The sequence below is a fragment of the Tenrec ecaudatus genome, chromosome 3, assembly GCF_050624435.1.
Source record: "Tenrec ecaudatus isolate mTenEca1 chromosome 3, mTenEca1.hap1, whole genome shotgun sequence".
NCBI lineage: Eukaryota > Metazoa > Chordata > Mammalia > Afrosoricida > Tenrecidae > Tenrec > Tenrec ecaudatus.
Window position 1 is genome coordinate 13,145,347 of NC_134532.1, and position 14,061 is coordinate 13,159,407.

At 41.6% G+C, this 14,061-nt stretch overlaps 2 pseudogenes; both read left to right on the forward strand.

Moving 5' to 3' along the window:
* The first annotated feature begins 2,536 nt into the window (after positions 1 to 2,536).
* On the forward strand, positions 2,537 to 3,167 carry LOC142443263 (UPF0711 protein C18orf21 homolog pseudogene; annotated as a pseudogene).
* A 3,590-nt stretch (positions 3,168 to 6,757) lies between these two features.
* On the forward strand, positions 6,758 to 8,520 carry LOC142442559 (pyruvate kinase PKM pseudogene; annotated as a pseudogene).
* The last annotated feature ends 5,541 nt before the right edge of the window (positions 8,521 to 14,061 follow it).

Sequence of the window (14,061 nt, forward strand, 5' to 3'; positions counted from 1 at the left end):
TAGATTGGTATCAGACATACAGGCTAATATTAGACTTATGAAGTTGATCTGAACTGGACTGGGATGTGTTCTTAATGCACACTCTGTATATAAAGCTCTTTCTTATACACATATGACTGTCTATGAATTTGTTTCTCTAGTCTACCCAAACTAGCACACTGGTGAATAAGGTCAGAGCGAATGGTGATGGTGGAGGTGGCTAAGTGGGGGTGGGGGTTTGGGGTGAATTCCAGTGACCTACCAAAGTAGACTGGGGGTGGGGTGGGGTGGAGTATAGCAATGTCTTACTCAGAAGGTCAGTGTCTTATGTGGAAGGCTGGTTTTGCTCCCTAATAAAAGGTGTTTTGGCAAAGGTTGAAGATTTTAGTTCCTGGTGGCTTTTCTGGTTTTGTTATGTTAAAACAGTGGTTCTCAACCTTCCTAACCGCCACCCTTTAAAATAATTCCACATGCTGTGGTGATCCCCAACTATAAAATTATTTTCATTGTTACTTCATAACTGTAATTTTGCTGTTATGAATCATAATGTAAATATCTGATACACAGGGTATAATGCCATTGTTACAAATTAAACATAATTAAAGCATAGTGATTAATCACAAAAACATGTAATTATACTTTGTGAAATATTTATTTCTAATTACAAATAAACGGAATTTTGTCTTGAAGCATGGTGCAGCATGGATATCAGTCTTAATATAAGAACAGTAGACTGACTACATTGCTACATTTTGCAACACTATGAATAAAAAGTCAATGCCAGAGCAAAGGTTGAGATAGTTTCTTTCTCACCAGATCAGAAATTCTCTGGGTAGTCTTTTCAAGAGCACAACAAAAATCATCTTCCACAATAAGTCTACTTCTGTATTTAGACTTGATAACCAACAAGCTGGAAACCAGGCTTCACAAAGATATGTTGTTGGAAATGGAGAAAGAAAGCACAACATAGTCTCAGAAAGAACAGGATATGACTACAAACACTTGATCCAGAATTTTATATCTGGTATGGTAGAGAAATCACTCCTTGCTGCACTGCTGTCAATAAGGTCAATGAACTCCTCTTGTGCTGTCTCAGGAATATCTTCAACTTTGACTGTGAATGGGCTTCAGGCAAGTGCAAATGGGGTGTCAGGTAGATTTTGGAAACTACAATGAAATTTCATCTGCTGGCATGTGCAAGTGCGCTTTCATAGAAATTATCATCATAATCCTTTTGTCTTGTTTAATGTCATATTCCTCAAAGAAAGCAGATAAGGTAGGCAATATTTAAATTTTATTTTCATCCAAATTTTTCCCCAAAGCTGAAGTTTCATTTGGAATGATAGGATCTTTTCAGATAAATCAAGGCCTATTACATTTGGTCCTTGCAGTGATGAATTTAATTCATTCAAGATGGCAAAGATTTCTACTAAGTAAGCTATTTTCTTCAGTTCACTTTTACTGCTGAAAAGTGCTACTGCGGTCCTGCTTTCTGATTTAAAAATGTTTTGAGTTCACCACGAAGGTCAAAAACACGTTTTAAAACTTTTCCTCTAGACAACCATGCCACTTCAATGTGAAATAGGAGAGCATTATTAGGCGCATCCAACTTGCTGCAGAGTTGCGAAAAGAGTTGACTGTTTAAGGTGCTTGCCTTTACAAAATTGACAGAATTTATGACGCTTTTCATTATTTCTTGTAATTCTTGTGGCAGCATCTTTGTTGTTAATATTTGCCGATGAATCATATGGTGAATTCCAATGACTTTGGTGACTCATTCAGTACCAAACATTGAAATGCAGGTTAAAATCCTAGCATAGCTGGAGCACCATCTGAGCAAACACCACAAACCTTTTCCCAAGAGATCTTATGCTCTTTCAGAAATGAACCAACTCTGTCAAATACATCACGTGCAGTAGATGTCATTTCAAGAAGCTTGCAAAAAAGAAACTCATCTTTAAAGTTGCCATCATTAATACACCTCATGTGAACCAGTAACTGAACAGTTTGAAATGCCTGTAGATTCATCAAGCTGAATGCTAAATATTGGAAGTGGAGCAAATTTCATTTCCTGGATTGCCTACTCGAGAATATCAGCAGAAATATCATTTATTCTTCTTTTGACTGTGTTGTTAGATAAGGAAAATGCACTCAATATCATAACAATTCATTTCTGATCATGACTCGAACAATGTCTTTGGCCGCTGGCAATAGTAAATCCTCAGCAATGGAGTGAGGTTTCATAGCTCTGGCAAATTTGAGTGCCACCAAATATGAAGCTTCAAAGGCTGCTATGTTTTGATTGTGGTACTTGCCACCAGTGTCAAGTCTGGCTTTCTTGAGTCCATCAGCTTTGCTTCTAAAAGAGTTGGTTTCCTTGCCAGCAATGCTGGGAGGCTTGCTATCAAAATGGCGTTTTAGTGTGTTCGGCTTCTTAGATTCGGCCGATAGAACTTCACAGCAAAAAACACATTGCAGTTTCTCAATTCCTGCTGTAATGATTGAGGTAAAACTGTAAAAAATCCTCACAATAGGTGTCTTTTTCTCACCAACCACGATGAGAAAAAAGTGCTACCTTGAGGCTGCAGTGTGGAAACTACCAGCTAGCTGTCCAGGCCAAATCCATTACCTCCTATGCTAAGAACACTTTTGAAGAAACATGTCCATACTGTTTCCAGTTGCTAGTGTGGATAGCTCATGAGTGTGCCTCAAGCGAAAGCCCAGAGTGACACCCAAAACACAGAAATTTCTGAATTGAGAAGCAAAAAGCTATACTCTCAGTTTTAAAGAAGCAAAAATTGCGAAAAAGTACAAAGATGCCAAAAGTGTATTGTTGGTTACTTGTAGGATATATAACAGAGAAGTTAAACATCAAGGTAAAAGTAGAAGCTTTCTCTCCTCCCTGAAAAGCAGCCATGGCATGCCTAAGGCTAACCCCACTCTGAGGACACCAGGGAGGATGGCTCTGAGTTCTGCGAACTGCCATCACGAGATGTGTAGCTCCAAGGGCAAGCCCTGCCTTGATATTTGGAACACCCACATCTGTACAGTTAACACCGACTTTTTTTCCCTCAAAAAGTACGAGCAAAACAAAGAAACACTTTTCTCAACTAAAAATGTTGCTCAGACAACAAGAATCCCAAAAGACCCTAAAGATGCACTTCAGAAATTTCTTGTCTTCCCTATAAAGGTTGGATTTTGACAATAAGAAATGTCTAATATAATTTCTGAAATTAAAACTATTCAGAAAAGCAAGAATTTCTGCTTAAAAAGAATGAATATGTAGTCCACGAGCAAACTTTTCTCCATGATTATGGGGAAATACCTTACTGGAATGAGTGCCTGCACCCTGCTGACTTCTGAAGGCATTCGTCGGTATCACAAATCACAGGAAATGTCTTAAGAAGGAGTCAAGAGATATGTGGACTTTAAAACATTTTTGTGACATATGCCGTTTCCTTTGTAAGGAAACTGAGACCTATTTCTCATGGGTATCAGTAACCTCCGAGCTAATTCAAAACAAGGACCAAGCATCTCTGTCTTTGTTTCCGTACAAACACATGAATAGCTTACTCTGTAAAATCTCAATGTTATTTCTATTTTGAGAACAAAATAATTTGCTCTGGTGAAGACCTATTTCCAGGTCTGAAAATTACATCAGCACACAATAGAGTAAAAGCTTCACTATCTTAACTCATTCCTGGAACAGGTACACCTTTAAACAAAAATGATGTGAGGGTTGCAATCAATGTACCTTTTTAAAAACTCTTCAAATAAATGATTCAGATACTTTGGACTATATAAAAAATCCTCACTATATTTTCTTTTCTGAACACTCTTCTCTACATGATCATTGTCATGGGATGGTTTGCTAATAAAAATAATATATAACAATAACTTTAATAATACAAAAGATTATACACAGTATAGTTCAGTCAATACAGTTCACTAAAGTTTCCTATGACTTACCATTCTCTTTGTTGTGTTTTTACATATCTGTTACTATCACAATGGGGCAGTATAACAAAAGACTGATCAGCATCCAGATTAACTTCCCATGGTACAGATTTTTTTGCAGTAGTTGATGATTTTACAGTACATGATTCTACATTTACCCAGTAATTATAATTCATTAAGGCTCATTTTACCTCCAATACTGCTGATTTCAATGCAGTAGAGCTGCTTTTAACAGAGGAGCTGCTATCAACACGGTAGCTGCTTTCTACACAGTAGCTGATCTCTACACAGTAGCTGCTTTCTACATGTGTGTGACTGGTCCACATAAATACATTATAGCACCAACCCTGTCACATACACCCTGTATTTTTTTAAGGTTGTATGTGATAGGGTTGGCGCGATGATGTCTTCACGTAGGATACTCGTATGTGGGTGTATCTGCATGTGGGAGGACCCTCCTGGAGATCGATAGAGGAGTGGCATCTCAGTTCCTAAGACCATCAGAAATATGTGTTTCCCAATAGTCTTAGGTGACCTTTGTGAAAGGGTCGTTCGACCCCCAAAGGGATTGCGACCCACAGGATGAGAACCGCTGATCTAGAACTTAAGCACACTGGGAACCGGAGAAAGAGTTGAAAAGCCCTTAGTGAGCTGTGCATGCTCTTTAAAAGAAGCACAGACTTGGCCTGCGCAGTGATTGACAGCTCCCCGGGAAGTGTGCAAGGGAAGTTGGCCCATGATTGTGTGGAGGGAGAGCATGACACGAATATTATGGAGGTAGCAGGGTACCTTCATTAGTCTCAATTTGTTGTTCTGTCCCTAGTGAGAGTGAGAGCTCTTTTGCCCACTCCACTCTGTGTTCACAGATCAGATGAGGCAGCTCATCTGAGGAGCATTCTCCATTCCTTTGTACTCTGGGAAGAAGATGGTGTGGTGGGGAAACTTTCAAACCAACTTGAAAGCTCACTTTGACCCTCAAGTTCCTAATACAAACAATAATTGTAATCATCTGAAGCTGTCACTAGGACTGAAAGCCAAATTGTGAAGAAATGGGAGCAACCCACTCTTTGGATTAATTTGCATCTCAGTGTAAGTGGGTGAGTGGGCCCCACTCTATAGGATTATGCCACAACTCACCCATGCAGAGGATCCCTGGTGGCAACTGTTAGTCAAGTGTTGGAATGTGAGCTGCAAGGGCGGTAGTTCAACCATGAGGTGTTCTGCTTTAGCAATGGTTTACAGTCTCAGAAACCCTAATAGGAACACTAAGTCTGAATCAATTCCATGAAACTGGACTTTCGGGTCATCAGTTCAGGCTTACTGAGGTCTCTCCAGGGAGTGATATTTTAGGTAAAAGGCCTATCATACAGGGGTCTCAAAGGGGTCAAATCTTATGGATGGAGTTGGACTTATCCTTATTCTTAGTGCAATGGGCAAGCTTTATTGAAATTTCAGTGAGTTTCTTGACAGTTTGTTATAGTTCTTTCAAGTGTTTGGTTAGTTCTATCAAAACTTCCCTGGTCATTGGGGTCTCCATGCTGCACATGCCAGAAAATTCCTAAGGTCCTACCAACCTTTTTAGCTATCTCCAGACCAAAGATTGGACCATTATCAGTTTGTAAAGAACGGGGAAGTCCAAATCAGGGAATTATTGCTCTTATCGGTACATTAACCTCTACTTGTGCTTTTTCTGTTTAGATAGGCTATGCCTTTACCCATCCTGTAAAGCTGTCCATAAAAACTAATAAGAAAGTAGGTCCCTGACATGGAGGCTTTTGGCTATAGTCCAGGGTGAGTATCCCTTCCTTTAAGTTCCTCCACCAATTAGAGGTATATTGACCCTGAACTCTGAAAGAGCACAGCTTTGACCTATTTGATAATGTTTGAAAATCCTTTTCCAGTAAATAATTATTTACACATCTGGGTTACTTTCTCTTTATTAAAATAGCTCCAAGCTTGTAGACCCTTAACAACTTGGATTCCTTGTGAGAAGGGTGTTAATCCTTCTCCACATCCCTGCTTATCTTTTATGTACCCAGGAAATCCTACCCAATGTGTTTCTTCTTGAAGAAACTTACTTAGGGGAATAGTTTTTTATGTCTATACTGGAAATTAGTTCCCTAAGAAGGCTTTCTTTTGTGGCAACTTCTTTAGCCATACAGTCTGCCAAATTATTTCCATAGGTGATCTCATTATTTTGCTTTCCCATGCAAAGAACTGCAGATCTATCTGGGGGCAGTCTTACTACCTCTACAGGCCATAAAATATGGGCCCATAATTTATTGGTCACATTTGACATTTAAATGCTTTCTTCCCCTGAGGAGCCCCCAAAATAGACTTCAGGCTAGGAGGGACAGTTCCCAGAACACCCTAGGACTAGTGGGGAGATAGTCATAAAGGTCAGTGGATGCACCTGGAATTATCTATACTTTTTTTTGCTATTTATTTTTTTTAAATTTCCTCTTTTAATTCAATTTTTTTGTTTTCTTTTTGTATTGTCTATGTTATTGTTGGTTTGCCTGCCTATATAAGAAAGGCAAGGGAAGCAAGCTCAAGGAGAAAGCACTGGGACTGATGGTTCAGGAGGGACTTAGGGAGAGGAGGAGGTGGGGGAAGGGAGCAGTGAGCAAACAACACCATATACATGGGAAAAACTAGGGAATGAAAATAAACAAGGAGGACAGAGATCCTGGGACTGTTGGAGCAACCGCAATCTAGCTGAGAGGAAGAACTGTGAAGCAGAACTAGGGCAAGTGTAATGGTGGGGCAAAGGGACGGTAAAAGGAAACAGAAGAAAGATCTAGGAAGCGATTGGAGCGACGTGCCCAGAGCTTGCGGACAAGCCACTCCTGCCTTTGCAGCGCAGCCCAGACCAGAGCACGCCGGAGGACTGCAGAAAACATGTCGAAGTCACATAGCGAAGAGGGATCTGCCTTCATCCAGACCCAGCAGCTGCACGCAGCCATGGCTGACACCTTCCTGGAGCACATGTGCCGCCTGGACATTGACTCAGCCCCCATCACAGCCCGGAAGACTGGCATCATCTGCACCATCGGCCCAGCTTCCCGGTCGGTGGAAATGCTGAAGGAAATTATCAGGTCTGGAATGAATGTGGCTCGCATGAACTTCTCTCATGGGACCCACGAGTACCATGCAGAGACCATCAAGAACGTGCGTGTGGCCACGGAAAGCTTTGCTTCTGACCCCATTCTCTACCGGCCAGTGCTGTGACCCTGGACACTAAGGGGCCCGAGATCCGAACGGGGCTCATCCAGGGCAGCGGCACAGCTGAGGTGGAGCTGAAGAAGGGAGCCACTCTGAAGGTCGTTCTGGATAACGCGTCCATGGACAAGTGTGACGGGAGTGTGCTCTGGCCGGACTACAAGAACATTTGCAAAGTGGTGGATGTGGACAGCAAGATCTATGTGGACGACGGGCTTATTTCTCTGCAGGTGAAGGAGAAAGGTGCAGACTTCCTGGTGACAGAGGTGGAAAACGGTGGCTCCCTGGGCAGCAAGAAGGGTGTAAACCTTCCTGGGGCTGCCGTGGACCTGCCTGCAGTGTCCGAAAAGGACATCCAGGATCTGAAGTTCGGTGTGGAGCAGGACGTGGATAGGGTGTTTGCGTCTTTCATCCGCAAGGCGGCCGATGTCCATGGGGTCAGGAAGGTCCTGGGAGAGAAAGGCAAGAACATCAAGATCATCAGCAAAATCGAGAATCACGAGGGAGTCAGAAGGTTTGATGAGATCCTGGAGGCCAGCGACGGGATCATGGTGGCCCGTGGCGACCTGGGCATCGAAATTCCGGCAGAGAAGGTCTTCCTTGCTCAGAAGATGATGATCGGGCGCTGCAACCGAGCTGGGAAACCCGTCATCTGTGCCACGCAGATGCTGGAGAGCATGATCAAGAAGCCCCGCCCGACCCGGGCTGAAGGCAGCGATGTGGCCAGTGCCGTCCTGGACTGAGCGGACTGCATCATGCTGTCTGGGGAAACGGCCAAGGGGGACTACCCGCTGGAGGCCGTGCGCATGCAGCACCTGATTGCCCGTGAGGCAGAGGCTGCGATCTACCACTTGCAATTGTTCTAGGAGCTCCGCCGCCTGGCGCCCATTACCAGCGACCCCACAGAAGCCGCCGCCGTGGGCGCAGTGGAGGCCTCGTTCAAGTGCCGCAGTGGGGCCATAATCGTCCTCACCAAGTCTGGCAGGTCTGCTCACCAGGTGGCCAGATACCGCCCACATGCCCCCATCATTGCTGTGACCCGGAACCCCCAGACCACTCGGCAGGCCCACCTCTACCACGGCATCTTTCCTGTCCTGTGTAAGGACCAGGTCGTGTCAGCCTGGGCTGAGGATGTGGACCTCCGGGTGAACCTGGCCATGAATGTTGGCAAAGCCCGAGGCTTCTTTAAGATTGGCGACGTAGTCATTGTGCTGACCGGATGGCGCCCTGGCTCCGGCTTTACCAACACCATGCGTGTCGTGCCTGTGCCGTGATGGGCCCCGGGGCCCCTCCTTTACCCCTGCCCCAACCCCTCCCCCAACCCACCCATTAAGCCAGCAACATTTGTAGTGCTTCCTCCGGGGTAGCATGGCGCCCTGGGCTGGGGCTCCAGCAAGGGAGTGGAAAGTCCCTGGTTCCTCATGGTTCTGCTGGTGGGGTTGCCCAGAGCCTGGCTGCCCGTTCTGTGGCACTACCCAAGCCAGGGAAGATTGAGGGCTGCGGGAGTGGAGGCCCCGTGAATATTGAAAGCAAGAGCTCCACAAGCTCGCCTAGGTGTGCTCCATTCAGTCCCTGCAGAACATGGGTGCCCAGAGAATGCCAGCCTGGGGTCAGCAGACAGCAAAAGCCAGATGCCTGAGAGTGGCGGGGTAGCAATGGCTCCAATGCAAGCCGACTCTAGTCCTGAACTTGCTCCCCCTTCCCACGTGTTAGTTGTGCATTGGACACGAGTTCCTGCGCTCTCCTCAGCTGTCAAACACTTGTGCAGACAAAAACACTCCGCCGCCTTCCATTGTCCCCCAACCCCTGCGGCAGCCACCTCCAGGCCTGTTGCTATAGAGCCTACCTGTATGTCCATAAACAACAGCTGGAGCAAAAAAAAAAAAAGAAAGAAAGATCTAGGAAGCAAAGCTATGGATAGAGGTATAAGCATAGGTGTGTACATTTGTAAATATATTAATTCATAAAAATAGAAGCATTGGCATAGGTACATATATTTATATGGCAATACAGTGAGGAAGTGAATGGACTTTGGGCCTCTGTTCAGGCCCTCTCTCAACACAAGAATTCATTGTTCTAACAACCTGGAATTTTGCGATGCTCACCCTCTCAGCATGATTGCTGAGGACAAAATGAGTACACAAACGAATGTGAAGAAAACTGATGGTGCCTAGCTATCAAAGATTTAGTGTCTGGGGTCTTAACGGTTTGAAGTTAAAGAAGCAGCCATCTAGAACAGAAGCAACAAGCTCACATGGAATACGTGTACCAGCCTATGCAATCACAAGGTGTCAACAGGATCAGGTAACAGGCATCAGAAGACCCAAAACAAACCAGGGTGAAGTATAGTACTGATGAAACACATATTCCTCTGGTCCCTTGAGGCTTCCTCACTTTCACTATCATGACCCCGATCCTGCCTTTCATTGTGGGCTAGGCCAGAGCTTGTACAGAGGTACAGATAAAAACTTAGGACAAATGGAATAAGGTCTGATAAACTCCTCAGAAACAGAAAAGGGAGTAGCAATACCAGGCGGGGTAGGGGGAAGGTGGGGAGAAGAAGAGGCAAGAAACTCCTGGGGAAGGGAGACGGCGTTCAGTGTAAGATATGAAATTAATAACAATTTACAACTTATCAAGGGATCACCAGGGTGGGAGCAAGGAGGGAGGGTAAAAAGAGGAGTTGATACCAAGGGCTCAAATAGAACATAAATGTTTAGAAAATGATGGCAACATAAATACAAATATGCTTGATGCATGGGTTATTATAAGAGCTATAAGAGTCTTAAGTTTTATATATATATATATATATATGTTCCCAAATATAGCATGTAATTGTAGAATTAAAAAATGGAACAATGGAAATAGAGACAGTTATCAGAAATGGTTATAGCGTGCCATATATAACACAAAGCACCACTACATATTCAAATCACTGAATATTTTATTGAAGTTGTGTGAATAAGTCTATAACCACTTATATTCTTTATAGCTTATTTAAAACTGCTTTTCTGTGACAGTGAGAATATTTAAGTGATAAATATATTTTATTTATCAAAAACAGTGTTTTTATTTTTTCTTCCTTTAAAACAAATACAAACAAGTACCTTTGTTAAACAGACATGTAAATGATAATACGTTATGTTCTAGTAGAAAAAAAATTTACCAGGAAAAGACATCTGGGATTTCTCCAGTAGTATCTAGCTTAAATGAGGTAAGACATTTCAAAATAAATCTTGTTTGTTTTTAATGACAGTGCCTTATTCTGCTAATCCCCTAAGACCTATGTAAATGAGCTCTGAAAAGTTAAAGATGTATGGCTTATTAAATTTTAAAATAAATATTTTAATTAAAATGATTTTAAAATGTAAAACACAAAACCAAACCCCCATTTTTTCTATCAGTAGCAAATTTATAGTTTTTTAAAAAGCAACTTAATAATACTGAGTTAACAATTACTTCAATGATTGCACATGTACAAATATGGAAACATCCAAATAGTAATACAATTCTCAAATAGATAAGATAATTTATTTTTCAGTAATCTGAAAAGGTGGAAGTTGTCAAGGATTTAATTTTGCTTGGGCACACAATTAATGTTCATGAAGGCAGCACTGCGGAAATCAGATGATGTATTGCCTCCGGGGAATCTGATGCACATGACCTGCTTAACATATTAAAGAGCAAATATGTCACTTTGAGGAGTAAAGTGTGCCTACACTAAGTCATGGTATTTATAATCATCTCAAAAGCATGTAAATGGTTGCATTTGAATTATGCGTTGGCAAAATTATTGAAAGTATTACCAGAAGACCCAATCTGTCCGAAAGTCCTACATCCACAATACTGCTCAAAAGCAAAGATGGCGAGGCTTCATCTCCAGTACTTAGGATATGTCTAAATAGACCATTCCTTGGAAATGGACTCCATCCTTGTTCAAGTCGAGGATCAGTAAAAAAGAGGAAGCCCATCAGGAGTGACTGACACAGTGGCTGCAACAATGGCCTCAACATAAAATGACAATTTTGAGGATGAGACTCGACTGGGCAGTGTTTGGTTCTATGGTATATAGAGGGGTCATAATGGGTTAGAGATGATTCAAAAGCACCAAACAGCAACAACAATCCTTGATTTCCTTTGATTATCAATTTAATTCCTTTTATTAAATTTATATGTGTCACTACAATAGATTGAGCAGGACCAAACGACATCTCAGCCAACTGTTGAGTATTTATCTGTTTGATATAAATATTGCCCTACTTAGGGCATCATTGGCATAACCGTTTTATATGTCACCTTTAAGTAGGCCTTTCTAAGGACCACCCTAAACAAAGGAATCCAGATATCAAACATAACTCCAAAGGAAATCAAACTTCAGCTTTTTTAGAATTAGTCGATGATAAGAAATTCAGAAATGAATATTTTAGCTTAAAAAGAGCATGAGCTATAACTTTCATATTTTTATTTGCTACTTCAGACAAACATTACAAACCAAAAATTTCACAGCTGAAAACATTAATGCCTAACATATAAATCTGGTATAAATAGTCCACGAAACACTTTTTGTCATAACCTGCACAGTCACAAGGCATGCAACTTCAGATTTGCTTGCAATCACTTAAAACAGAGATGAAGTCATTTTAATACATTTAGAAAATAACAGGAGTATGTAATAAAAGCTTACATTTTTTACATTTTTATTGTGAGGTATTTCTTAGATATTAAAGTTATCTTTTGAACCATATAGTTCTGATGATATATAGAAAACAGAAATACTCTTTCTATTGCAAAGAAATAACTGTGCCTCTACTGAAATCACTCTTAAAATTAATAATCTAATGAGAAACCAGTAAGAAGAGAATCCTGGTGTTTACAAACAATTCCTTTCAGTGCAGTATCTCTAAGAAATCACCATCGTGCAATAATGACGTTTTCATGGGTAGGTGGGTTGGTACCTCCACTGTGCTCTCTTCTTCTGCTGGCAGATTCTTTGTGGTTATCTAGTGAAGTCTGTGTTTGGAGGCCTGGGAGAAAGAATAACATCGTAAGAAATACAATACAACAGACCAATTTACCCATGCCTAATTTTTCTTAATGGACAACAGGCTAGGAAATGTTGTCAGCATCTTTCAGTGTTTGAAGCAACTATGTATTTTCTTACCTTCTTATGTACATGAAACACCTATATTTCTTCAAGACCCAGAATGTATGCTACTATAGAGATCTTTACATTAAGGTATTTTCACAACTGATCATTTTTATTTGCTCAGCAATCCGAATTTGCAATTTCACTTTTGTGTTAATATTTTGAGTTAGACTGTCATTTAACTTTAAAGTATGTGACTAATTTTCTTATACTCTACATTTCTTTTAAAACTATAATAACGGGTATTGATCTTTGGGTGTTATTTAAGTGTTTTAGAAGCAGATAATAATGACTACATAGCACGGTGAAAGGCCTAAGTGACACTGAAGCGTTTGCATTAAACAGCTAAATTTTGTGTTGGTTACTGCACCTATAGATTATGAGCGATTCATCCCTTTTTGTTAAGTTTCCCCAATGTCAATGATGTTTTAAACAGATTTTTAAAAATCTGGTTTTTAAACAGATTTACATACCTGATATTTGTACCCATTAGGACAACTATTTGAAGCAAATGGAATGCTATCAGAAGCAAAATCTTCTGAGTATCTCATTGAACTGATCAAATATTTAGTGCTTAGTTAGGTTCCTAGCAATCTTTGAACACTAATTAGTGCTTAGCAGTTAGCTTTAAATATATGGTAGTTGTAAAAGACAACTACTTAATTTTCATCGAAGATTTTTAAAAGGGTCACTTATCGAAGAATCCCTGCTTCCAAAGTGTCCCAGGGATAGGTGTTTGAGCTTTCCTCGAAGACATTACGACAGCGTGTGCTTCATTGCAGGACGCGTCCACTTCTTTTAAAATTTTTATTAATAAATCTTTTTATTGCGGCTCATACAACTCTTATCACAATCTATACATACATCAATTGAGCAAAGCACCCTTATACATCCGTTGCCCTCGTCATTCTCAAAATTTGCCTTCCGCTTGGGTTCCTGGAATCAGCTTGGTTTCCTTTTTTTCCCCTTGCCTTCCCTCCCTGCTTCCCCCTTCCCCCTTAATAGTTTATAAATAATTATTTTATCTTATCTTACACTGCCAGGCGTCTCCCCTCACCCTCCTTCCCATTGCCCATCTCCCAGAGAGGAGGTTACACATAGATTTCCAAAATCGGTTCTCCCTTTCTACACCCCCTTCCCTCCCGGTGTCACCACTCCCACAGCTGGTCCTGAGGGGTTCATCCATCCTAGATTCCCTGTGTTTCCAGATCCCTACTGCACCACTGTGCATCCTCTGGTCTAACCAGGTCCGCAAGGTAGAATTGGGGTCATGATAATTGGAGTCAAGATAATTGGGAGGGGAGGAAGCGTTCAAGAACTAGAGGAAGGTTTTGAGTTTCATTGTTTTTACACTGAACCCTGAGTGACTCATCTCCTCCCCACTACCCCTCTGCAAGGGATGTCCAGCTGTCTACAGATGGGCATTGGGTCCCCATCACGCACTCCCCCTCATTCACGGTGATGTGATTCCCCCCACCCCTGCCTTTGTTGTTGTGTCCACTCCTTTATTACTTTTCACTTTTCTGACTAAATTAGTGATCATTAACTACAATAACTAAAAATAATATAGCAATAAAAAATTCAACTATATCTCTTCTAGGAATCTTACTAATACATCACACCTGAAGACTCCTTAAATGTTTAAGCATAAAGGGGTGGTGTTTAGGCTGTCAATCAGGTTGCAGCTTGATTGGAGGGTAACAGAGATAAATGGCTCTCTGGAGGCCGACCTCCCCCTCTCTCTGCCTTCAACTCCC